This window comes from Hyperolius riggenbachi, chromosome 9, assembly GCF_040937935.1.
Source record: "Hyperolius riggenbachi isolate aHypRig1 chromosome 9, aHypRig1.pri, whole genome shotgun sequence".
Taxonomy (NCBI): domain Eukaryota; kingdom Metazoa; phylum Chordata; class Amphibia; order Anura; family Hyperoliidae; genus Hyperolius; species Hyperolius riggenbachi.
Window position 1 is genome coordinate 57,548,610 of NC_090654.1, and position 23,486 is coordinate 57,572,095.

A 23,486-nucleotide genomic window follows, 5' to 3' on the forward strand; every position below is an offset into this window, starting at 1 on the left:
TAGCATACGGGATCCCCCGCGGCTGGTGCCCCGATCAGGTTTTTTTCCCCCTTGCCCAGCGGCCGGGACACAAGGGGGGGGGGGGGGGTAGCGCGGGATGGCGGGAGGGGCCCCCCAAATCGGGACCGTCCCGATGAAAACGGGACGGTTGGGGCCACTGGTGACTGGAATGATGGCTGCAGCGCTGTTTCCTGGGATAAATCCTGCAGACTGGACTGTAGCTTTTTAGAAATGTTGCTGGCTGCTTACAAGTTGAGGACATGTGATGCAATGATTCCCTCAGGGAAGGAGCCGTCCAGTCTGGCTGTGCTGGGGGTGCCCTCTGCTGCCTGTGCATCACTTCAGCAATATAGACCACATAACGTGACTACTATGTGTACTGTGCCTGTCAGTCACTGTGGTGGTCTTACTGACATTCTCCATTATAATCCCCCTCCCCCCCCCCCCTGCCCCATCCCTCCCAGCCTGTCATCAAACACAATTACTGACACATGGATACTATATCCTGCCTAATGTGAGCACTATGTGTACTGTGCATGTCTGTCACTGTGGTGGTCTTACTGACATTCACCATCATACCCCCCGCCCCATCTCTCCCAGCCTGTCATCAAACACAGATTCTGACATATGGAGACACCTCTGTACCCCTGTCTGATGTACATCATTATTGACAGTCCTTGTGTACCTCTGTCATCTTATACTCTGGCTGGTACATGTAGACCCCTCTATCTTTTTTATCATACAGCCTTACTAACACATCAGTCACATCATTTTGCCCCTAATTTGCCAGATGTAGCCACCACTGTGCCCCTTATGTGCCAGCATCAGTCTCTAATGTGCCAGCAGCAGCCACCACTGTGCCCCTTATGTGCCAGCATCAGCCACCCCAGTGCCCCTTGTGCCAGCATCAGTCACCCCAGTGCCCCTAATGTGCCAGCAGCAGCCACCCCAGTGCCCCTAATGTGCCAGCAGCAGCCACCCCAGTGCCCTTAATGTGCCAGCAGCAGCCACCCCAGTGCCCCTAATGTGCCAGCAGCAGCCACCCCAGTGCCCCTAATGTGCCAGCAGCAGCCACCCCAGTGCCCCTAATGTGCCAGCATCAGCCACCCCAGTGCCCCTTATGTGCCAGCATCAGTCACCCCAGTGCCCCTAATGTGCCAGCAGCAGCCACCCCAGTGCCCCTAATGTGCCAGCAGCAGCCACCCCAGTGCCCCTAATGTGCCAGCAGCAGCCACCCCAGTGCCCCTAATGTGCCAGCAGCAGCCATCCCAGTGCCCCTTATGTGCCAGCATCAGCCACCACTGTGCCCCTTATGTGCCAGCAGCAGTCTCTAATGTGCTATTAGCAGCCACCACTGTGCCCCTTATGTGCCAGCATCAGCCACCCCAGTGCCCCTAATGTGCTATCAGCAGCCACCACTGTGCCCCTTATGTGCCAGCATCAGCCACCACTGTGCCCCTTATGTGCCAGCAGCAGTCTCTAATGTGCTATTAGCAGCCACCACTGTGCCCCTTATGTGTCAGCATCAGCCACCCCAGTGCCCCTAATGTGCCAGCAGCAGCCTCCCCATTGCCCCTAATGTGCCAGTAGCAGCCACCCTGGTGCCCCTAATGTGCCAGCAGCAGCCACCCCAGTGCCCCTAATGTGCCAGCAGCAGCCACCCCAGTGCCCCTAATGTGCCAGCAGCAGCCACCCCAGTGCCCCTAATGTGCCAGCAGCAGCCACCCCAGTGCCCCTAATGTGCCAGCAGCAGCCACCCCAGTGCCCCTAATGTGCCAGCAGCAGCCACCACTGTGTCACTACTACGCCAGCAGCACTTACTTAGTGAATTGAGGCCTTTGTCTTGTGATGATGTCACCAGCCTCACCTTTTCCTGCTGTCTGTTTGGGCTGCCCCCAGAGATTGCTCAGCATGAAAGATAAACATATAAAATCATGCTGCCTTGTGAAAGTGAAGCTTTTGCCACAGCTGTTACATAAAAAACAAGTAGCCGGATCTGGCGGTGTACTTGCTATCCACATGGTATTTATTCTGTTGTCTGGATAGTGTAATGGTTAAAAGCTCTCTGCCTCTGACATAGAAGACTTGGTATCAAATCTTTGCTCTTCCTGCTCAGTAAGCCAGCACCCATTCAGTGAGGAGACCTTGGGCAAGACTCCCCAACAATGCTACTGCAGCGCGCCCTAGTGGCTGTAGCTCTGGTGCTTTGAATCCACCAGGAGAAAAGTGCAATATACATGTTGTGTAGTGCATTTTCCCTCCTCCATTTCTGAATCAACCAGAAATTGATTAAAACAATCAGTATGTGTATGGCTAACTTTACATAGTCTTCAGTGAATCGTCTGGTCCGTATTTACCAAGTGGGCAGCTAGCACAGTTGATCCTTTGTAGCTTAAAGAGAAACTCCGACCAAGAATTAAACTTTATTCCAATCAGTAGCTGATACCCCCTTTTACATGAGAAATCTATTCCTTTTCACAAACAGACCATAAGGGGGCGCTGTATGGCTGATATTGTGGTGAAACCCCCCCACAAAGAAATTCTGAGTACCTACTCTTGGCAGTTTCCTGTCTGTGAACCCTGTTGCATTGTGGGAAATAGCTATTTACAGCCGTTTCCAACTGCCAAACAGCAGCTACATCACTTGCCAGCAGTAAAAATGTCACCATGTGATAAATGTCAGAATATAAATCAGGGATTTAAAATGGGCAAAACACTCACTAAATCATTTATACATAATTATTGTAAAAATGAAGCACTTTTTTTTTATTACATTATTTTCACTGGAGTTCTTCTTTAAATATTAAAATCACTTACCATGCAGGTCCTAGTTGTGCTGCCATAACTGCTCGGACCTACCAAGGTGCCTGTGGTCACTGGTACAAGGACATTACAAGCATACATACTGTATAAATAAGCTGTCAGATTTGGGCGCAGGGTACAGCCGACAAACTGCTCACCCAGCGTTAAATACTATTCCCAGTCCAGGTCACCGTGAATAGTGGGGGAAATATGTAATTGGGCTTCCGGCTACTTCTGACAACGCCCAAGCTGTCATTCCTATTACGGATTAACCCACTATGCACACTAAAGGTGGCCATACAGTAATAGATGGCCACCAGATCGACCAACAGATAGATCCCTCTCTAAACTAATCTGATCAAAGAGGGATATCATTTTGCCCATACACTGCACACAGGTTTGAATCGATTTCAGCAGCAGCGATTTCAGCACCTGACCAGCCAACGATCGAGCTAAATTTTCCGCCGGGACCGATCGACTGAAGTCAAATGTCAATCGGTCGTTTGCGTTAACGATTTCACAGCAGATTCGATCACAGTGATGGAATCTGCTGTGTATCGGTGGGAATTCGACCCAGTGTATGGGCTACTTAAGACCATTTCCCACACTGCAAAAACCCACAGTATCTGGATCTGAAAGGCCACTGCATTGATATTGCATACTGTTTTGATGTGATCATGCACTGAACTTTCACTTTATGCATTAGCACTTTAGCAACCCCTTGTACTGCACCCCCGACAAAGCCTCCATTTAAGGAGGTGAAACACATAGGGGTTTTTGTAGTGTGAGAAACAGACTTTTATAAGAGTGCATAGTTAAGCCTGGTGGTACACACATCCCATTTTGATTGGCCAATTTATCACCTCTATGTAACATGAGGACCAACAGATTTTGAATACTATGAACAGATGATGTAGGTAAGCTTTATTACTACATGGAAATTGTAAAATTGCCCAATGATTGGCCATTTAAAATTGGTTCACATTGGGGAGCTTTCCAGGAGACTTCCGCAGCGCTTTGAATCAATGACGATTTTTAGGGCTTTGGAAAGCAGTAGCGTAATGTATAGCATATGACAGTGATCTCACTGCAGCGATCACCAACGATTCGCAATTTCTAGAAATCAGAAACACTGCGCATTCATCGCTTTTTGTTGCGGTCATTGAGGGTTGGTCACGTCTGCTCTGATGAGTTGAAATATTGTTAAATCGTTTTTTTTCTAGGGTTCTGAGTGATTTTAGGGGAACTGAAGCGAGAGTAATATCGAGGCTGCCATGCTTATTTCCTTTTAAACAATACCAATTGCCTGTCAGCCCTGCTGATCCTCTGCCTCTAATACTATTAGCCATAGCCCCTGAACAAGCATGCAGCAGATCAGGTGTTTCAGACTTTAAAGTCAGATCTGACAAGACTAGCTGCATGCTTGTTTCTGGTATTATTTAGATACTACTGCAGAGAAATAGACCAGCAGGTCTGCCAGGCAACTGGTATTGATTTAAAGGAAATAAATATGTCAGCCTCCGTATACATCTTACTTCAGTTCCCCTTATAGGCCTGGTGCACACCAAACACCGCTAGCAGATCCGCAAAATGCTAGCAGATTTTGAAACGCTTTTTCTTATTTTTCTGTAGCGTTTCACCTAGCATTTTGCGGTTCTGGGAGGCGTTTTTGGTGTAGTAGATTTCAGATGTTACAGTAAAGCTGTTACTGAACAGCTTCTGTAACAAAAACGCCTGCAAAACCGCTCTGAACTGCCGTTTTTCAGAGCGGTTTGCAGTTTTCCTATACCTTACATTGGAGGCAGAAACGCCTCCACAATCCAAAATCTGCAGCAGCCCGGGAGTATGCGTTTCTGCAAAACGCCTCCCACTCTGGTGTGCACCAGCCCATTGAAATACATTACCCTAGCGTATCCGCAGCCGCAAGCGGATCGCAAAATGCAGCCGAACTGCTCTGGTGCGCACTAGGCCTAACTAACGAGTATACGTAGCTTGACTGTTGTGCAGATGCACAGGCCTATGTCCACCTCTGAGATGCACCATTTTACACGCACTTCTAAAGTGGTTTCAGGCCTTAAAGGGGAACTGAAGTAAGAGGTATACGGAGGCTGCCATATTTATTTCCTTTTAATCAATACCAGTTGCCTGGCAGCCCTGCTGGTCTATTTTTCTGCAGTAGTATCTGAATAACACCAGAAACAAGCATGCAGCTAGTCTTGTCAGATCTGATTTTAAAGTCTGAAACACCTGATCTGCTGCATGCTTGTTCAGGGGCTATGGCTAATAGTATTAGAGGCAGAGGATCTGCAGGGCTGCCAGGCAACTGGTATTGCTTAAAAGGAAACAAACATGGCAGCCTCCATATACCTCTCTCTACAGTTCCCCTTTAAAGGAAACCAAAGACGAATAATAGTCAAAGTTTTATATATACAGTACCTGGGGCTTCCTCCAGCCCCCTCCACTGGGATCATTCCCAAGCTGACGTCCTCAGCCTTCTCCAGCTCCGGTACCGTAACTTCGGCCAGTCTGAGCATGTGCAGTGCGCTCTCTCCGGCAGAGAATAGTACTGCACAGGCGCAGTCCATGAACATTGGGGGGGGGGGGGGATTAAACGGGACAGCAATAGGCCAGCAGATGCGGCATCACAAGGCAGATTCCGGTCCAATTTCAGCATGAAACTGATTGGGAATTGGCCTGTGGTGTACAGGCAGGCAACAGGTCTGTCTCTGATCGATCTGCCCATACATCGTCTGATGTTACACATACATACAAACTGAGCTCATCAGCTAATGGTGTCAGTTTGCCTCATCTGCTTCTTTTGTTCAGAGATCACCTTGCTGACACCCTTCTCTCACACTGACTGACCAGAGAGTGTAGGCAATTGGTGGTCCATGCCACCGTATAGCATGTACATGTAAGGCGAAATTTGGGCGCAGGGTGAAGCTGAAAAATGGCTCACCCTGCTCCTGAAAAAGTCTTGGTGGCGTTACTTACTATTTCCCCTTCAGGCCGACGTGGACTGTGGGGTAACACATAATTCAGCTGCCAGCTATTGCTGATGGCCAAATTATGCTGGGGAGCAGCCACATTTTCTGTGCCGTTTTTGCCTGACCCACCTTATAGCAGTTGTTTATGTCAATAATTCCTGATAAGCACTATGTAAGAAACAACACTGTGCATAGATAATACAATTTATTAGACTAGTATTTGATGAGCAGCTAGTGGCCTCGGATGTATCCGTCATTTTCCCTCCTTCTCTGCCCATTCCTTGTAGGCTCCTTGATAATTGCGTGCGCTGTGGGGGGAGAAAGAAACCACCATCAGTTTACAATACAGTAATGTACAGATGGCTAGAGCCTTGTGCGCGCGCGCGCACACCACACACACACACACACACACACACACACACACACACACACACACACACACACACAGAGACACACACACACACACACAGACAGAGACACACACACACAGAGACAGAGACACACACACAGAGACAGGGACACACACACACACACACACACACACACACACACACACACACACACACACACACACACACACACACACACACACACACACACACAGAGACAGAGACACACACACACACACACACACACAAAGAGACAGAGACACACACACACACAGACAGAGACACACAGACAGAGACACACACACACACAGAGACACACACACACACACACACACACACACACACACACACAAAGAGACAGAGACACACACACACACACACACAGACAGAGACACACAGACAGAGACACACACACACACACACAGAGACACACACACACACAGACAGAGACACACACACACACACACACACACACACACACACACACACACACACACACACCAAATTAGCCAAGACAACCATTCTGGGTGGTCCCAGCTGAGAATTTGTGTATTGTCACCTATCGAGGATCAGGAAACACATTCTGCACTGATGCATTGCTAGCGCTTGGGCATTCTGTTGCTATGGGGGGGGGGGGGGGGTGGAGGGGCGCAATCCATGCACAGCAGGGCGGCTTCTTGGGGGTGGGGGGTGAAAACAACATTACAATCAGGCATGCTTGGGGTTTGGAAGTCATTAAGGATCTAACTTGTTGGATCCTTAAGCGACGTCGGGCATACACTGTACACACACTAGAAAGGCTAGCGATCTTCATCTGAAGTGGTCATTATCAGCCGACTAATCTAATAAGTGTACATACCTTAAAACACACCTGAACTGAGAGGGATAAGGAGGCTGCCATACTTATTACCTTTTAAACAATGCCAGTTGCCTGGCAGTCCTGTTTATTTCTGTGGCTTTCCATGCAGCTAATCCAGTCAGACTTCAGTTGGTAACATCTGATCTGCATGCTTGTTCAGAGTCTACAGGCAATTTCTCATCAGATTTCTGGTTGAATCGATAATTTGACAGGACAGATCAAGGGCTGTGGAGTCGGTACAAAAATCATCCAACTCCAACTCCTCAGTTTTTGAAACCACCAAAATGGCTCTGACTCCTCAAGGTGGCCACACACCATACAATTTTTTAAATATCTGTTCAATTTAAGAATTGCAATCAATTTTTCTGACTGATTGTAACATTTCAAAAATATGACCAATGTACCACACACACGTTAAATTTTTCCCCAATTATGATAAAAATGATTGGATACTCTGACAAAATTGCTAGGGTGTGTATATTAATAAATTGGCAAACACACCATACAATCTTTAAAAATATTGAAGAAAAATATCTGGCATTCCAAATCGAAGAAAACGGGAAAGCTTTCGATTTTTTTCGGGAGATCGGATTGTTTTTATCGAATTACCGTAAAAATCGGATCATTTTATTGTATCATGTGTGGCCACCTTTAGTCTAATACTTACCAGAACTAAGGATTTGGTACAAAAATCATCCGACTCAGACTCACTGGCTTAACAATAGGGCCTGCAGCCCCTGCTCCCGCGGGGGGGAGGGGCGCAGTTTTGTGGGGGCTGGCAGCATGAGGGGAAACCCGTGGCCACAGTCGGCGGTGAGAGGGGAAGTTCCCCCCCCCTCTTCCTCCCCTCGGGGCTCTCCCCTCTGCGCTCCCCTCCAGCTTAAAATGTGTGTCCGTGGGCAGCAAACAGATACATACCTTCCGTACGCTCCAGCCTGCGTCCTCTCACTAACCTCTGACGCGACTTCCGGTATAACAGAAAGTCGTGTCAGAGGCTAGCGAGAGGAACGCTGGCTGGAGCGCACGGAAGGTATATATCTGTTTGCTGCTCGCCGCTGTTCGCACTGCCCACGGACACTTCAAGCTAGAGGTGAGCACAGAGGAGAGAGCCCCGAGGTGAGGGAGAGGGGGGGGGGGGGGGCGCAGTTTTGTGGGGGCTGGAGGGTTGGCAGCATGAGGGGAAACCCGTGGCCACAGTCGGCGGTGAGAGGGGAAGTTCCCCCCCCCCCTCTTCCTCCCCTCGGGGCTCTCCCCTCTGCGCTCCCCTCCAGCATAAAATGTGTGTCCGTGGGCAGCAAATAGATACATACCTTCCGTACGCTCCAGCCTGCGTCCTCTCGCTAACCTCTGACGCGACTTCCAGTATAACAGAAAGTCGTGTCAGAGGCTAGCGAGAGGAATGCTGGCTGGAGCGCACGGAAGGTATGTATCTGTTTGCTGCTCGCCGCTGTTCGCACTGCCCACGGACACTTCAAGCTAGAGGGGAGCACAGAGGAGAGAGCCCCGAGGTGAGGGAGAGGGGGGTGGGGGGAACTTCCCCTCTCCCCGCCGACTTTGGCCACGGCTTTCCCCCCCATGCTGCCACCCCTCCAGCCCCCACAAAATGGCCCCGAGCGGGCCCCAGGGAGGGGGGGCCCGCTCTGAAAATCTGCAGCGGGGCCCGGTGGGGCCTAGTTACACCCCTGCTCCGACTCCTCAGTTCATCAAACCTCCGACTCCAGGTACCCAAAATCTCTCCAACTCCGACTCCACAGCCCTGGTCAGATCAGAATTCACTGCTTTAGCTGTTATACCCTCTTGTCTTGTATCAACTGTTGTATTGTATACTCTGTATTCTTATACCCTGCATGCTGTTGTACAGCGCCACGGAAGATGTTGGCGCTATATAAATCAATAATAATACATCTCCTATAGTTTTTCTGATCGATTTGAAAATGGATCAGAAAACGATCGGAAATCAGATTAGACCTGTCGTCATTATTGACAAAATCTGACAGGAAATTGCACAGTGTGTGGTGTGGAGGGGGCAGTGGTGGATATATAATGTTCTTCCTTATTTGATATGTGCAGATGTCGCATGATGCAAGCCTGTAACCATAAAACTATTTTATTTGAAGGTGCAGCAATATTTTCACCACTAATCTTTCCTGACTGGTGCACGGCTACAAAGCAGAATCGCCTGCTGTTTGCTGCCAATCACTGCAGCCATTGCCTAGGCCAGTGATGGCTAACCTTGGCACTCCAGCTGTGGTGGAACTACAAGTCCCATGAGGCATTGCAATACTCTGACAGCTCTAAGCATAACTTGGAGAGGCAGAGGCATGATGGGATTTGTAGTTTTGTCACAGCTGGAGTGCAAAGGTTAGCCATCACTGGCCTAGGCATTAAACCACACAGCAATGGCCAGCAAAGAGACAGTAAACCCACAATTACACAATATGGGATTGCTTACGCCTTTTCTTGATATGAACAATGTGGACTTTACTCATGTCACCGGATGTCATTGCTCATCACGGTAACCATAAATCAAGATGTGAAGGTGTTTTCCTTGCTTCTGCAAAGCATTCTCAGATTGCAGGATAAAGCCTCATACACACTGTACAATTTTCCATCAGATCGACAGGTGATCTGATAAGACGTTGCATCATGTGTAGACATCCAAATTGTTCCTGATCGATAATGCAATCAATTTTGCATTGATAACTACCCAAAATCATTGCAATCCGATCGATCGGTGGATCTGATGGAAAATTGTACCATGTGTACCCAGCATTAGGGTGCTATAAGGGCACTGTGGTGGTTATATCCTCATACCACCTGCTGCACATTCCTCCTACACACTGCCCACAGTTCTTTAAAGAGAATCCGAAGTGACACTCAGAGTCTAATGTTTTTTTCCAGTATAAGAAAAGTTAAGAAATGTCACTGTTATCTATGCAAAGGAGCCTCTCTAAGCTCTCCGACCCAAACTACAGTGCTTTTTTTTTAAGCACTTATGCATCAAAGAAATAGTAAGGGCTCTTTCACATTACAGAACGCTTGCAGGAGCAGATTTCGAGCAAGTGTTATCTGCGGCGTGGACGACAGGATGTTGCAGTGTGACACTGATTAGCGGCGGTAGTTCTAATTCACCTGACGGGAAACCGCCGGCGCTGGATGATTAAAAGCTCCCGGCTGCATCGTACCGCAACGCGCTAAAACGCAGCGTTGGAAGTGAAAGGTAAAAAGTCTATGGACTTTCATTTTACCTCGGTTAACGCAAAGTATTGACTTTGCGTCACAATGCCAGAAACCATCTCTGGCCTGGAACCCACTAGCAGTGAGCCATTTCTAAGCACTTGTGATTTGAAAAGCTCTTGCTAATGTAATGCTATGGGTGTGATCCCACTCGAGCGATATGATTTTATAAAAAATCCCCCATAGCATTGCATTGCATTAGCGAGAGCTTTTGTCAAATCACTAGTGCTTAGAAAAGGCTGCTAGTGGGGTTGAGCCCTAATGCTGGAATTACACATGAGTTTTTTGGGCAGATAGATGGCTCGATAGATAATTTCCGATCTGATTGCGATCGTTTTACTGATCTTTTTTTTTTATCATAGAAGTGAATGGAAATTGATCTGAAAAAATTATCGCAAAATCGAAAAGGGAAAAATGATCGGAAAATCGATTGGCCAGTAACCCTGCCAAAAATAAAAAACACTTTGGCCTCAATTCACTAAGATCATGCTGGAGATAATAAGGCAAGAGAAAACTTACCCCCACACAGTAAGTAGTGTAGTTATTTTACCTCCTCTGTAGTTATTTTCACATGCAGTTAATAAACAGCCTGTCTTTAACTCTGGAGTTATTTTAAGGATTGAAGAGTTAACTTAAAGACAGAAGAGTTAACTTTAGGTTTGCCTGAGGTAAAATGTTTCCTGAATACTACATGCCTTACCATGGTAACAACTCTAGAAGAGTTATTAAAGACAGGAGATAAGCTTAGTGAATTGAGGCCATTGTGTATTTCTAGCATTAGACAGCTTCAGATAAAGTTTTACTGCAGGAAAGTTCAAAGGCTCATTAGCTCTGCTCTGTTTTATAGTTTAAAATACGGAGTGTGGTTCCATTTTGCAATCAAATATATGCAGCTTGGAAATGGGGCAATCAAAATTGCAGAATTATTTTCATCTCATTGCCCATCTCTATCTAGATCTCTCCTATTCCTAGAAAGCCAAGACAGTCATCATCACAAAGAGTGAAAGAAAATCATTTTAATCTTAAAGGAAATTAAGTAAGTGTCACAGGAGCCCTGGTGGTCAGACCGCAAATGGCCTTCCAAACGGTGCCAGCGCACGGATCGTGCGAACTCTGGTCGCAGTCAATGCGCAGGAACCGTTGGGACAAACCGCAGACAAACCAGAAGGGAGCCTGTGAGATGAGGGTAATTACAACTCACACACGATTCAGGGTATAACTGCCACCACCACGGGTAGGGGCCCGTGGACCCGACTGCCTGACTGATCCTGCGAATAAAAGCGGTTAAAACACGCTGTATTCTGTCTAGCCAAAAACAACCAATAGTAAACGTCTCTTCAGAGGTCTGGTTCAGTTGTGTGCGTGCTGAATAGTAGGGTAGCTAGAACAACAACTGACGATAGCGTCGGTTTATTGAAAGCAATATAAATAATTAATATATACAGACAATTATTAAAATCAACAATTATTAAAACAGTAATAGCCAGTATAAACAATAAAAGGGAGAAAATACTTAGGGTTGGTGGAAATATGTCCTTTTGTGGGAAGAATCATAAAGTCCAAGCAAAACGGTTTCAAGTTCTGCAAAATTCTTTGTTCCAGAGATAAGCAAGTTTTTCAAGAGTTCAGCAAGTTTTAAAATCCAAACAAAATGGAGGATGTCCTTTGTTTCAATTCAGACAAGATGGCCGCTAGCCATGTGCCCTTTGTTTCAGCTCCGGCAAGATGGCCACCACTTGTTCCTCACGGTGGCCGTGTTCAGGAAGATGGAAAATGGAGGAATAATTTGCCCGGGCAGCTCATTCACTTTTAATGGAGCTGAGTTCAGAGGCGGGCTTCCAGAGTCGGCCCCCAGGCCGGACTATGGTAATCACATCTGGGGCAGGGCCTCCACAAGCCCTCATAACCCTGACACTTCTCTAGACAGACCTGCGCGGCCGGCACACAAATAATAATTACATATTCTCGATCCCCAGAACCTACCGATTAATATGACATCAAACTTGGGCATGTTTGCATGCCCGGTTAAAAAACGGTGGAATTCCCAGAGTTCTGATTATGCCAGTGGCCCAAATTTAATATCAAAATACTCACAAGATCCGGACCAGCAGAATGATATAACTTTCACATTTCTCACCTGAACGGTATTGCTTAAACATGCTCAAAATCCTAAACTCCATGCTTTCTTATTCTGCCTATATGGCTCCGGCCGGTCTAGAGCAAAGCAGGTTTTTGAATAGCCCCCTGCTGTGATTAGCTTCCTTCGCTCTGAAAAGACTCCTAGTTTGTTAATTAACACCTGAGTGTTACCCCTCAGATGGCCTGTAGCGAGATTAGTGCAACGGGTGGAGTGTAGCGCCCCATGATAGTGCTAGGCTCGCTGTGAGGGGGTTAATGGTTGTAGGTGGAGCTGTAGGAGGCGGCCGGGCAATGCGCGCTTAGCGCATGCTTAGGACAGGAGGGGGAGGAAGTGACGTCAGGAGGAAGTGACGTCGCGAGCGGCAGACGCACGGGGGACAGCAAGGCGGCAGGACGTGTTTTGCCTGCAGAGAGAGAAGTGCGTCATGGCGGATACGGTGGAGGAGCTACTCCGACTTGTGCGGACTGAGGCGGAATCGCGGGGCTCCCAGTGGGTCTCCCTGCAGATGGCGGCCATGACGGGAGGCGGATTGGCACCTCGTTCCAGCGCGCGGGTGACTCGCCCGCCTGACAGGCTGAGTCCCGCCGCATCCCCGCGGCCTACCCGGCGCTCAGGAAGCCCCATAGCAACCCCTCCTGCACCTAATCCCAAGCGGCCAGCGAAATCCCGCAAGGGCCAAACTCCGGCGGCAGCAGGGAGTGGACAAAGGGGGGGGGGCAGAGGCATCAGGAGCAGCAGGTGGGTCAGAGGTGGAGCAGAGTGATGCAGGCGGCCTGGCACCAGAGGAAGCGCAGGAGCCCGTGCTAGCAGGTCCCAGCAACGTGCACCAGGCCTCACAAGCTGAAAAACGGCAGGGGCACAGGAGTTCTTCAGGAGCTGCAGCAGCCTCGGCTGGGCCTAGCCAGGGACAGGCCAGAGCTGTCCAACAGCAGACATCTGGAAAGGGAAAAGGAGTCAAGGGGGCCCAGAGGAAGGGAAAGGCCCAATCTCACCCTCGAGGGTCAAGTAGCAGAGAGAGCAGCGACTCGGGCACCAAGGGTGTGCAGAGTCATCATTCTTCTTCCAGCAGAAGGTCCTCTAACAGTCGAAGCGGACTGGTGCCTATTGCTCCGGCCAGCCAGCCAGGACGTAGCAATGAGTCGCATAACGAAGAAGCGTCATCTCAGTCGGAGGAGGATCTCGATGACAGGAGTTCAGAGCGATCCAGGGGTTCGGCTGGTCGGGACGGACGTCCGGTGCAGCCAGGTGAGATTAATTTAATTCATTCCCTTCCCACAGCACACAATGCGGTAGATAACAGTGTTTTAGCGTTAGCTAATGCTAGTGGGTTGGTACCCCCTCAGTCTACAAGGGACAATGCGGTTGCACCAGAGCTGTCCTTTGTAAACACACTTCTTATGGGGATTCGTGATGCATTGCAAGGGGCTAGCGTAGCTAATGCTGTGTCTCCTGTTGCGGCTTGGGTACCCTAGGCAGTCGCAGCACAATCGGTACCTGTGATGGCACCGTTTTTTGGGCCTGCGGTGGCAACAGTGCCAGCGGCAGCGCCTGTAGTCGCAGCACAACCAGTATCGGTAGGGGTACACTCATTGCAGGCTGGGCCAGTGGCATCGACAGTGACAGTGGCGGCTCCAGCAGTTGAAGCCCCCACTTTGGTCACGGGGGAAGTCACTACGGTAGTTCAAAAGGAAGTGGACACGGTTAGGTTGTCTGATTCGGCGAAGAGCGAAGTATACTTGTGCCTGGAGGCATTATTAGGCACACATTTGAAGAAGGAGGTAAAGAAAAAAATCTGGCGGGGAGAATACGTCGAGATTTTTTCCTTGTTACAGCTTTCTAAGTTTATTTTAGATAGAGGAAAGCCGGATGAGAGCAAAAAAGAGGAGGAAGAGCGCAGGCGATATAGGCTTATACCGCGGACGCATCAGAATTGGTCACAAGCTTTCGCCATCTTGGCGAGTGTGATAGGAGAGAAACAGCCCGAATGTTGTTCGGCTTTGTTTGGTTACCAAGATAGTATAAGTGAGGCTTATCGGTCATGCGGAGGCAATTCATGGCTCCGTTACGATGAGGAGTTCAGGCAGCATAAGGCAGTACGTCCAGAGATTAGGTGGAACCATAAGGATGTCATCCTCTGGATGAAACTTAGGATTCCGGCTAGTAAGGGGTCTCAGTCCTTTCAAGGGGGGGCCAGCAGCTCCGGTAGTTCAGGGCAGCTGGCCAACAAGCGACTGGGAGTTTGTTGGAAGTTCAATGATTCTTCATGCAAGTTCGGGTCCTCCTGTCGGTTTAAACACAAGTGTGCCAATTGCGGGGGGAGTCACCCGGGATCGCGTTGTTACAAACAAGGTAAGAGCAAAGGGGGAGAATCTTCCGGAAAAAGGGAGGACCCCAGTGATGCTTCAAAAGATGGAACGGTACTTAAATAGATACCCAGATTCTGAAAATCCCGATTTTTTGCGTCGTGGCTTCGTCAAAGGTTTTCGTATTCCTAGTTCGGGAACCTTTCGCTCCTCCCCACCCTTTTGCAATCTAAAATCAGTGTCGGGCCACGAGACGGTTGTATCGTTAAAATTGGAAAAAGAGGTTAGGTTGGGCCGGATGGCCGGACCTTTCGCGTCCCCTCCTCTGGATGATTTGGTTGTCTCCCCTTTGGGCATTGTGCCTAAGAAGGAGCCGGGATCCTTTCGCCTCATTCACCACTTATCACATCCCAGGGGCAGGTCCGTGAATGACGGCATTGACCCAGCGGATTCATCGGTGGCTTACACGTCTTTTGATGTGGCAGTGCGGTGGGTGAGGCGTTTGGGTCAGGGCGCATTATTGGCCAAATCGGACGTGGAGGCGGCTTTTCGACTGCTCCCAGTGCATAGAGACAGTTTTAATCTGTTGGGATGTTTTTGGAACAACAATTATTACGTTGATTGTTGCCTTCCTATGGGCTGTTCCATATCTTGCTCTTACTTTGAAAAGTTTAGCTCCTTCATTGAGTGGGTGGTAAAGGAAGAGTCCGGGGTAGGATCTGTAATACACTACCTGAATGATTTCTTGTTCATGGGTGAGAGGGATTCCCCGACATGCCAGTACTTATTGGCAACCATGCGACAGATTTGCGCAAGCTTTGGCATCCCGCTAGCTGAGGGAAAAACAGAAGGCCCTCAGACAGAGATTAGATTTTTAGGTATAGTGATAGATACAGTGGCAATGGAATGCCGGTTGCCCATGGATAAAGTGGACGATTTGCGGGGGGTCATTGAGGAGGTACTATCACACAAGAAGGTCACTTTGCGCATGCTCCAATCATTGCTTGGTAAATTAACCATCTTAGCGGTATGGACGAGCTCAGCTCGTCCATCACCGCCGATGGCTGCCGCTCAGGCCCTACTGGGCCGATTTTGACGAAATAAAGAGCAGCACACGCAGCCGGCACTTTGCCAGCCGCGTGTGCTGCCCGATCGCCGCCGCTCTGCGGCGATCCGCCGCGAGCAGCGGCGAAAGAGGGTCCCCCCAGCCGCCTGAGCCCTGCGCAGCCGGAACAAATAGTTCCGGCCAGCGCTGAGGGCTGGATCGGAGGCGGCGGACGTCAGGACGTCGGCTGACGTCCATGACGTCACTCCGCTCGTCGCCATGGCGACAGGAGAAGCCAAACACGGAAGGCTGCTCATTGCGGCCTTCCGTGTTAATTTTGGCCGCCGGAGGCGATCGGAAGAACGCCTCCGGAGCGCCATCTAGTGGGCTTTCATGCAGCCAACTTTCAGTTGGCTGCATGAAATAGTTTTTTTTTTATTTACAAAAAACCCTCATGCAGCCGCCCTGGCGATCTTAATAGAACGCCAGGGTGGTTAAATTTCGCGTGCCGGGTCATCCCAATGGGGCGAATTTTGTGCAGAAAATTATCAATGGCAACCGCGGGAGTGTCCTCCCCACATCATCGGGTGCGTTTGCGCAGGGAGCATAGAGAGGATTTGCAGATGTGGAAGGTTTTCCTTTCCAATTTTAATGGTCGATCGGTTTGGATGGAAGATAGCATTTTGCATCATGACCGGGCGCTCATGGGTACGGGGCATTCTTTGCAGGTAGCTGGAGTGCGGCAGAATGGCCTGAGGATTGGATACAAGCTGGGTTTACCAAAAATTTGATGCTCCTGGAGCTTTTTCCCATAGTAATGGCGGCAGTAATATGGGGCCCGCGGCTGGCTAATAAAAAAATTAAGTTCAGCTGCGATAACTTGGGGGTTGTCACGGCTATTAACCAGGTGTCAGCTTCTTCGGTGCCGATAATTCGGCTACTGAGGTACTTGGTTCTGGTTTGCCTACGGTTTAACATTGTCACAGGAGCCCTCGTGGCTGACCGCAAATGGCCTTCCAAACGGTGCCAGCGCACGGATCGTGCGAACTCTGGTCGCAGTCAATGCACAGGAACCGTTGGGAATTAGCCGCAGACAAACCAGAAGGGAGCCTGTGAGATACGGGTAATTACAACTCACACACGATTCAGGGTATACTGCCACCACCACGGGTAGAGGCCCGTGGACCCGACTGCCTGACTGATCCTGCGAATAAAAACGGTTAAAACACGCTGTATTCTGTCTAGCCAAAAACAACCAATAGTAGCGTCTCTCCAGAGACCTGGGATCAGTTTCTGTGTATGGCTGAAAAGCAGGGTAGCGGAACAGTGAATGACTTGGATGAAGTCTTTTATTCACAGCAATATAAATAATTAATATATACAGACAATTATTAAAATCAACAATTATTAAAACAGTAATAGCCAGTATGAAATAAAAAGGGAGAAAATACTTAGGGTTTGTGGAAATATGCCCTTTTGTGGGAAAATCATCAAGTCCAAGCAAACGGTTTCAAGTTCTTAAAGTTCTTTGTTCCAGAGATAGATTCAAAGTTCAGCAAGGTTTAAAATCCAAACAAAATGGAGGATGTCTTTTGTTTCAGCTCCAGCAAGATGGCCACCACTTGTTCCTCACAGTGGCCGTGTGTGTTCAGGAAGATGTTAAAATGGAGGAATCAATTGCCCATGCAGCTCATTCACTTTTAATGGAGCCGAGTTCAGAGGCGGGCTCCCAGAGTCGGCCCCCGGGCCGGACTATGGTAATCACATCTGGGGCAGGGGCTTCAGCAACCTCATAACCCTGACACTTCTCTAGACAGACCTACGCGGCCGGCACACAAATAATAATTACATATTCTCGATCCCCAGAACCTACCGATTAATATGATATCAAACTTGGGCATGTTTGCATGCCCGGTTAAAAAACGGTGGAATTCCCAGAGTTCTGGTTATACCAGTGGCCCAAATTTAATATCAAAATACTCACAAGATCCGGACCAGCAGAATGATATAACTTTCACATTTCTCACCTGAACGGTATTGCTTAAACATGCTCAAAATCCTAAACTCCATGCCTTCATATTGTGTCTTACATGGCTCCGGCCGGTCTGGGCAGAGCAGATTTTTTAATAGCCCCCTGCTGTGAGCTCATCCTGTCTTTCCCAAAAGGGCAGAGTGATCTCTTGGCTGGCTAATTAACATCTAAATGTTACCCCTCTGGCTTAATCAGCAAGTCACAGGGCCAGTCTTCCTGCCAGCTGCTAACAGGGAAAAAAAACTGCCTATTTAAAAAACAGGAATGTCAGTCTCTAATTGCTGGCCCGACTACAATCAAGGGCAATCGACGCAATAAACCGATTGCGTTCTCGTTTCTCACGGCTGTTCTGTGACAAACATGTTTATATATGCGGCGCATTTGCCTGGAACCGAGAATGATGTAGCGGATGCGCTTTCTCGTTTTCAGTGGCAACGTTTCAGAAGCCTCGTGCCTGGAGCGACGCAATTCGGGATTCCTTGCCCTCAGGAGTTATGGGAGATCCCGTTCGGAAGATAGAGGAGTGGATGTCTCGGTCATTGACTGAAGGAACTAGATCAGCGTACGCGACAGTATGGAATCAATGGGATACGTTGGCTGCTCAAGTGGGAGGCTCTCGGTCAGATGTGGATAGGTTGTGTCTGCTATTTAAATTCATGGTATCCAATGGCGCGGCGGGGGTGTCCCCCTCGGCTATGGCCAAAAAGGTGACAGCTTTGGCGTTTCTGTTTAAATTAAGGGGTGAATCCGATATCACAAAAGATTTTAGAGTTCGGTTAGCTTTGCGGGGTTTTAAGTCCAATTCAGTTAAAAAAGATTCTCGGCGGCCGGTTACGTTTGAACTCCTTTCCGCCCTGGTAGATAAACTACCGGAGTTGTGCAGTTCTGAATTCGAAACGACGTTATTTACAGCAACTTTTGTCTTAGCCTTTTTCAAGGCGTTTCGTATAAGTGAATTGGTTAGTCCCAATAAGAAGACGGCGTCGGGTATTTTAGACGGGGACGTGACGATTTCAGGAGGATCCGTTGAGATCTTCCTGAGGCGTTCAAAAACGGACCAGGCAGGCAAGGGCCATCACATTGCAGGGGATTGCAGGTTCGCCTGTCTGCCCCGTGAAGGCGCTGGCCCAATTTAAAGGGGCGCGTCCAAAGGGAAGTTTGTCCTTCCTGTGCCATTTGGATGGGGTCCCTTTAACCAAGTTTCAGTTTGTGTCCGTTTTCCGAAAAAGTTTGGAAAGGGTGGGAGTTCCCCCTTCAGATTTTGCTACTCACTCCTTTCGCATAGGGGCTGCTACAGAGGCAGCTCGTTGGGGGCTGGATGAGAAAACTATAAAGAGGATCGGGAGATAGGAGTCAGCAAGATTTCGTTCTTACATACGACCTCATTTGATTTAAGCACAAGTTGTTATGTTGGTGGTGGTTGTGTGTGGTGTGTTCCCTTCCCCCTTTCGTTCTTTCTGTTACAGATGGAGCAGCGCGGCTTGTATGGATCCTCGGTCACTCTTATGTGGCGCGGGGCGCCAGGGGAGCTCGAGTTCGGCCGGAAGGGCAACAGTTGGGTTTTCCTAGGAACCAGGCCCATATAAGGTGGATCGGGAGGCCGGGAATGCTGTGGAATAGAGTAATACCGGAATTTCGCCAGCTCGTGATATGGGATCGGGTTCCAGACGTGTTGGTTTTGCACGTGGGAGCAGTGGCGTAGCAATGGGGATAGCCGCCATAGCGTTGCTACGGGGCCCCACGGCAGCCCTACGTCACAGGGGGCCCGCAGCTACCTGTCCTGAGAGGTCTTTTTTTTAATTTATTCATTTATTTATTTATTTTTCGCCGGCCGGGCCCCCCCTCCCTCACCCTCACCCCGGCGGCGCAGCCCCCCCGCCTCACCTTGGGTCCCCCCTCAGCGGCGAAAGAGCGGCATACACAGGAAGCTCCGGTGGGGTAAACAGCCACTAGAGGTTCAGCTGCCTCCGGGCTACTGTGTCCCCACTGTATTGCTGCTCGCACCGCTTCTATTGCGAGCAGCAATACAGTGGGGACACAGTAGCCCGGAGGCAGCTGAACCTCTAGCGGCTGTTTACCCCGCCGGCCGGAGCTTCCTGTGTATGCCGCTCTCTCGCCGCTAAGGGGGGACCCGAGGTGGCCGGCGGGGGGCGGCCGGCGGGCGGGCGAAAATAAAAATAAAACAAAAAAAAAAAAGTCCTCTCAGGACAGGTAGCTGCGGGCCCCCTGTGACGTAGGGCTGCCGTGGGGCCATCTCTAGCCGCTGATGGAAGGAGGGGGGACCCCAGGTGAGGCAGGGGGGATAAGGGTCGGGCCCCTACCCCACTAACTACTCAGCTACCTCCCCTCCCACCCGGCTACCTAACTGCCCACCCTGCCACCTAACTGAGGCTACCTAACTTCCCACCCTGCCACCTAACTGAGGCTACCTAACTGCCCACCCTCCCACCCGGCTACCTAACTGCCCACCCTCCCACCCGGCTACCTAACTGCCCACCCGGCTACCTAACTGCCCACCCAGCTACCTAGCTGCCCACCTGGCTACCTATCTGCCACCCAGCTACCTAACTGCCCGCCCGGCTACCTAACTGCCCACCCAGCTACCTAACTGCCTACCCTGCCACCCAGCTACCTATCTGCCTACCCTGCTACCTATCTGCCTACCCTGCCACCCAGCTACCTAACTGCCCACCCAGCTACCTATCTGCCTACCCTGCCACCCAGCTACCTAACTGCCCACCCTGCCACCTAACTGAGGCTACCTAACTGCCCACCCTGCCACCTAACTGAGGCTACCTAACTGCCCACCCGGCTACCTAACTGCCCACCCAGCTACCTAGCTGCCCACCTGGCTACCTATCTGCCACCCAGCTACCTAACTGCCTGCCCGGCTACCTAACTGCCCACCCAGCTACCTAACTGCCTACCCCGCCACCCAGCTACCTATCTGCCTACCCTGCTACCTATCTGCCTACCCTGCCACCCAGCTACCTAACTGCCCACCCAGCTACCTATCTGCCTACCCTGCCACCCAGCTACCTAACTGCCCACCCAGTTACCTATCTGCCTACCCTGCCACCCAGCTACCTAACTGCCCACCCGGCTACCTAACTGCCCACCCTGCCATCCGGCTACCTAACTTCCCACCCGGCTACCTAACTGCGCACCCTTCTACCTAACTTCCCACCCGGCTACCTAACTGCCCACCCGTCTACCTATTTGCCTACCCTCCCACCCAGCTACCTAACTGCCTACCCGGTGCAGTGCCTGCACCGCAAATAGTGTGCCAGCCTGCCCAACCACCCTCCCTCCAGGTAATTAATGTTAGCCCACTATAGACCTAACTACATATACTGCATTTTGTGGGGAAATCTGGCGACAATCTGATTGCATTTTGTGGGGAAATTTGGCGACAATCTGATTGCATTTTGTGGGGAAATTTGGCGACAATCTGATTGCAATTTGTGGGGAAATCTGCCAACAATCTGGATGCATTTTGTGGGGAAATCTGCCGACAATCTGGTTGCATATTGTGGGGAAATCTGGCGACAATCTGGTAGCATATTGTGTGGAAATCTGCCGACAATCTGGTTGCATTTTGTTGGGAAATCTGCCAACAATCTGGTTGCATATTGTAGGGAAATCTGCCGACAATCTGGTTGCATATTGTAGGGAAATCTGCTGACAATCTGGTTGCATTTTGTGGGGAAATCAGATTTCCCCACAAAATGTTTGGGTGGGAGGTCCGAGGTCCGTGGGGTTGGAAGGTCGTGGGGGGGGGAGGGCCCATAATTTTTTTTTTGCTATGGGGCCCAGTCATTTCTAGCTACGCCCCTGCGTGGGAGGCAATGATTTGGCCTCTCGTTCTACGAGGCAAATCATAAAAGATATTAAGTGTGATTTTATGTTAATCAGGTCTGAATTCCCGGCTACAGTCATTGTTTGGTCGGAGGTGGTAACACGCAATAGTTGGAGGTTAGCAAGATCAGTCGATCGGGTAAATCGTGCCAGAAAGAAATTGAACAGGGAGATATCACGCTTCGTCATTAGGAATGGGGGGGTGGCTGTCCGCCACACGGACTTAGAAACAGAGACAGAATTGATTTTGAGCAGGGACGGGGTGCATCTAAATGAGATAGGGACCGACCTATGGTCCTTGGCCTTGACGGATGGTATCCAGCGGGCTCTTTATTTGTGGGCCTCACGGGTGTAAGGTGTTCACGCCCGTGTGGTTGGCGGGGTATGGGGCTCCGGAGATGGTAACAATTAGGGTGGGGGGCAATTACTTATCCCACCTATGGTGAAAGGATAACGGAAGGGTGTCTTCGAAGAGAATGGTAAAATGAGGTGCGCAGCTGTCCCTGAGCCGGTCCATGCGGCGGGGGCCGGCAGATTGCAGGCTGCATGCCAGTTGTGTTTTTCAGTGGGTCAAATTTCACCCGGAGCCCTTTCCCTAAAACATTTTCTGGTTACTGGTTTGTTAATAAAGAGATATTTTGTTTACAAAGTTATTTATGTATAAAAGTTAGAGAAGGGCTGCTTTGGCCTTAATAAAAATAATTCCAACGTTAAGAAGCAGTTCTGGTTTTTATTATTGTTAAGCGGGGTGAGGGGTGGTGTAATTTGGGCAGCACAGTGCTGAGATATGCACATATCATGGCTTCATTAGCAAGTCACAGGGCACAGGCTTCATGAAAAGAACTCTGCTAACTACTCCCCTGAAGACAGCAGAGACCCCCCAAGCTGGACTGCCTGGTGTCCACAGACATGAGATTCTGATTGGGCAGCGCAACGACAACCGAGGCAGGAAGTCGATTGCGGCTGCGTTTTCTGCGCACTGACGGCTCGTCCGTCACAGTAAGGAAAAAAAATAAATGGAGATTTCTTTACCTGGGGCTTCTTCCAGCCCCCTACAGTCCTTCAGGTCCCTCTCTGTCATCCCTGTCTGGGTTGTACCACTGTCACCGCATGCGCTTTCTCAGCCGCACGCATCTTCTCAATCCAGCTACTGTGACCTTCAGCACTGCGCATGTGCAGTTTGTAAAACTTACAACTGCACAAGCGCAGAACACTCACAACCATGGGAGCACGATTGAGGAGGCACTTGGTGCGCAGTAGCCAATTGTGGACTTTGGTTGGGGGCACAACAGTGCAGACCGGGAGGACAGCAAGGGACCCGAGGTAAGTAAATCTCAACTTTTTCTTTCCACACTTAAAGGAGTCATCAAGCTAATTAACCTACCCCCGATCTACTGACATGGGGCTTCCTCCAGCCTCTTGAAGCCAACATGTCTCACGCCACAGATCCACTTTCAGCCGCCATCCCGGGGTCCCCGCATGGTGTCTTGCCAGGCCGTCCACTACTGCGCCTGCACGAGCGCCGATGTCAATCAAGTCCACGTTGTCCGGACTGTACTGTGCAGGTGCAGAACTACTGCACAATACCGTCTGGACAGTGTGGACTTGATTGACAGCGGCGCTCGTGGAGGCGCAGTAGAGGACGGTCTCTAGGTTGCCCTCTACACCGGCGGGGGTCCTGGGCTGGTGGGTGTGGAGCGGGACATGTCAGCTGCAAGGGGCTGGAGGAAGCCCCAGGTAAGTAGATCGGGGGGTAGGTTAATTAGCTTGATAACTCCTTTAAGATTTTCTTTAAAGAGACTCCGTAACAAAAATTGCATCCTGTTTTTTTATC

At 49.8% G+C, this 23,486-nt stretch overlaps 1 long non-coding RNA gene across 3 annotated transcripts in view; it reads right to left on the reverse strand.

The window, feature by feature from the left end:
• Positions 1-5,979: 5,979 nt before the first annotated feature.
• LOC137532394 (uncharacterized) overlaps positions 5,980-23,486 on the reverse strand; it is a 95,339-nt gene continuing 77,832 nt past the window's right edge. For all 3 annotated transcript variants that reach the window (XR_011023916.1, XR_011023914.1, XR_011023915.1), the window contains one exon: positions 5,980-6,097. This is a non-coding gene — a long non-coding RNA (uncharacterized lncRNA). The remainder of the gene's footprint in view (positions 6,098-23,486) is intronic.